At 37.8% G+C, this 3,579-nt stretch overlaps 1 pseudogene; it reads left to right on the top strand.

Moving 5' to 3' along the window:
- Window positions 1–2,354: 2,354 nt before the first annotated feature.
- LOC101399317 (ferritin heavy chain pseudogene) lies at window positions 2,355–3,259 on the top strand (annotated as a pseudogene).
- Window positions 3,260–3,579: the final 320 nt, after the last annotated feature.

The following is a 3,579-nucleotide window of genomic DNA, read 5'->3' as shown; positions in this document are numbered from 1 at the left end:
TTTATTTTCCTTGGAGTTTTATTCATGGGAATCATTTAAGGCCTGGGATAAAGGTGAGTACTACAGAGGCAATTTGCCTTTAGTTTTGCCAAATGCTGCCAATACAGGACCACTCTAATTTAAGGGTATGACCGGGTATCTTTTGAATCAGATGGTAAGATTATAGATTGAAAACCTGGGTCAGGGCTATGTTATGGTTCTCAATTCTCACTGGTCATTTTTCATTTGGGACTCATTATCAAGGTTCAAGACAATCTTTCAGTCCACTGAAAGAGATTTTACTGGTTTTGTTTTTGGTTCTACAACTTCCTTATACTGAAGAGGTCCTTATATGCTCACAGTCCTAGCTTTAGCAGGGAAATCTATTTGGCTCCCTGCTTTTGGCAGGCTCTGGGCTTTATTTCCTGTCTCCTTCATTCCATGAGTCCGTGAAAACCTAAATTCAAATTCGTGTAGTTTGGCGATTGTCCCTAGAATGAATTCCAGCTGCAGAACTCTACTTAGTTCTTTGAATTTCATTCTTTATCAGGGCCTGACCAGAGAGTTTCTTACTTTCCAGAGAGTTTATTAATGCTTCAAATTTAGTTATTTATTTTTTAAATTTTTATTCAATATATTTAAATTCAAAGAAAAGTTCACCCATTTCTCCTCCCTCCCTCCCACTCCCCTGCTCTTGTAACCACCAATGTGTTTTCTGTATCTATAAGCTTGTTTTTGTATTTTTTTTAGATTCTGCTTATAAGAGAGATCATACGGTATTTGTCTTTGCCTGACATTTCTCTTTGCATAATGCCCTCAAGGTCCATCAATGTTGTCACAAATGGCAAGATTTCGTTCTTTTTATGGCCGAATAATATTCCATTGTATATATATATCACAATTTCTTTATCCATTGATGGACACTGGAGTTGTTTCCATATCTTGGCTACTGTAAATAATGCTGCAATGAACATGGGGGTGCATATATCTTTCCAAATTAGTGATTTCATTTTCTTTGGATAAATACCCAGAAGTGGAATTAGTGAATCATATGGTAGTTCTATTTTTAATTTTTTGAGGAACCTCCATACTGTTTTCCACAATGGTTTTACAAATTTATATTCTCATTAACAGTGCACAAGAGTTCTCTTTCCTCCACATCCTTATCAACACTTATTTGTTGTCTTTTTGATAACAGCCATTCAAACAGGTGTGAGGTGATATATCGTCGTGGTTTTGATTTGCATTTCCCTGATGATTAATGATATTGAGCATCTTTTCCTGTACCTGTTGGCCATCTGTATGTCTTCTTTGGAAAAATGTCTATTCAGATCTTCTGCCCGTTTGTTAATCAGATTGATTTTTTGCTATTGTTATATGAGATCTTTGTATATTTCAGATATTAACCCCTTATCAGATATATGATTTGCAATTATTTTCTCTCATTCAGTAGGTTGCCTTTTCATTTTGTTGATGGTTTCCTTTCCTGTTCAAAAGCTTTGAAATTTGATATAGTCCCACTTGTCTATTTTTGCTTTTGCTTTTCTTGTCAGATTTAAAAGTCATTGCCAAGACCTATATCAAGGAGCTTACTACCTATGTTTTCTTCTAGGAGTTTTATGGTTTTAGGTCTTATGTGCAAGCCCTTAATCCATTGAGTTAATTTTGTGTAGAGTGTGTGGTCCAGTTTCATTCTTTTGCATGTGGCTGTCCAATTTTCCAAACACCATTTATTGAAGAGACTGTCCTTTCCCCATTGTATATTCTTGGCTCCTTTGTCATAAATTAATTGACCATATATATGTGGGCTTATTTCTGGGACCTCTGTTCTGTTCCATCGATCTATGTGTCTATTTTTATGCCAATACCATACTGTTTTAATTACTATAGCTTTGTAATATAGCTTGGAATGAGGGAGCATGATGCTTCCAGCTTTGTTCTTTCTCTAGATTTGTTTTGGCTATTCAAGATCTTTCGTGGTTCCATACAAATTTTAGAACTGTTTGTTCTATTTCTGTAAAAGGTACCCTTGAAATTTTGATAGAGATTGCATTGAATCTGTACATTGCTTTAGGTAGTATGGATTTTTTAACAATATTAATTCTTCCAATCCATGAGCATGGACTATCTTCTGTTCATTTGTGTCTTCAATTTCTTTCATTAATGTCTTGTAGTTTTCAACATACAGGTCTTTCACCTCCTTAGTTAAATTTATGCCTAAGTATTTTATTCTTTTTGATGCAATTGTAAATGAGATTGTTGTCTTAATTTCTCTTTCTGATAGTTCATTATTAGTGTAAAGAAATGGTACAGATTTTTATGTATTGATTTTGTATCCTGCAAGTTTACTGAATTCATTTGGTAGTTCTTCACCAAGAGTCCAGCAGTTTCCTGCTCCAACAGTACTTGGACTGAACCAGTGCTCATCCCCCACTCTGCCTGGTGCTCAGAGGCAGCCCTCCACCACCTCTTCACAGCTCCCTCAGACCGCCACAGCCACTGCCACCGCCACGACCTCTCCTCAGCCACCTGCCATGAGGACCACGTCCTCCTCGCAGGTGCGCCAGAACTACCATCAGGACTCGGAGGCAGCCATCAACCACCAGATCAACCTGGAGCTCTATGCCTCCTGCATCTACCTGTCCATGTCTTACCACTTTGACCGAGATGATGTGGCTTTAAAGAACTTTGCCAAATATTTTCTTCACCAATCTCATAAGAAGAGGGAATACGTTGAGAAACTGATGAGGCTGCAGAACCAACAAGGTGACCGAATCTTCCTTCAGGATATCAAGAAACCAGACTGTGACGACTGGAAGAATGGGCTGAATATAATGGAGGGTGCATTATGCTTGGAAAAGAGTATAAATCAGTCACTACTGGAACTGCACAAACTGGCCACTGACAAAACGACCCCCATTTGTGTGACTTCATTGAGATTCCTTACTTGAATGAGCAGGTGAAATTCATCAAAGAGTTGGGTAACCACTGTAACCAATTTTCCCATAATGGGGGCCAGAATCTGGTATGGCAGAGTATCTCTTTGACAAGCACACTCCAGGAGACAGTGATAAGGAGAGCTAAACCTTAGGCTGGCTTCCCATGGCCACGGGAGGGACTTCCCTGGTCGCCAAGACAGTGTATGCATGTTGGGGTTACCTTTATCTTTTCTATAAGTTGTGCCAAAACATCTACTTAAGTTCTTTCATTTGTACCATTCCTTTAAATAAAGCAATTTGGTCCCCCCCCACAAAATTAAATTGCTATTCTTTATTGGTGACTGACCTGAGAATTTCTTATTTTCCTGAGAGCTTATTAATGCTTAAATTTTATATTTAATATCTTATCCACAATTTTTAGGATGTTTCAGCAGAGAGGGTTGATCCAGGAAACTGACCTCCTGTATTATCAATAAGAACAGTCCTGCTGCTGCTCATAGCATGATATCCATCAATTATAATGTATCCAGCGTATTTGCTTGTGTTTTTTTCTTCCCTGCCAGACTTGGAGCTTCTCAAAGACAAAGACTGTTGTTCATCTCAGTGCCTAGCTTATAATAGTGACTCAATATATATTGATAAACAAATATTAGTAAACTCT

Source organism: Ceratotherium simum, chromosome 7, assembly GCF_057802395.1.
Source record: "Ceratotherium simum simum isolate JZ-2026a chromosome 7, ASM5780239v1, whole genome shotgun sequence".
Taxonomy (NCBI): domain Eukaryota; kingdom Metazoa; phylum Chordata; class Mammalia; order Perissodactyla; family Rhinocerotidae; genus Ceratotherium; species Ceratotherium simum.
The sequence above is the reverse complement of the archived record's forward strand: the minus strand, read 5'-3'. Positions and strand labels throughout refer to the sequence as shown.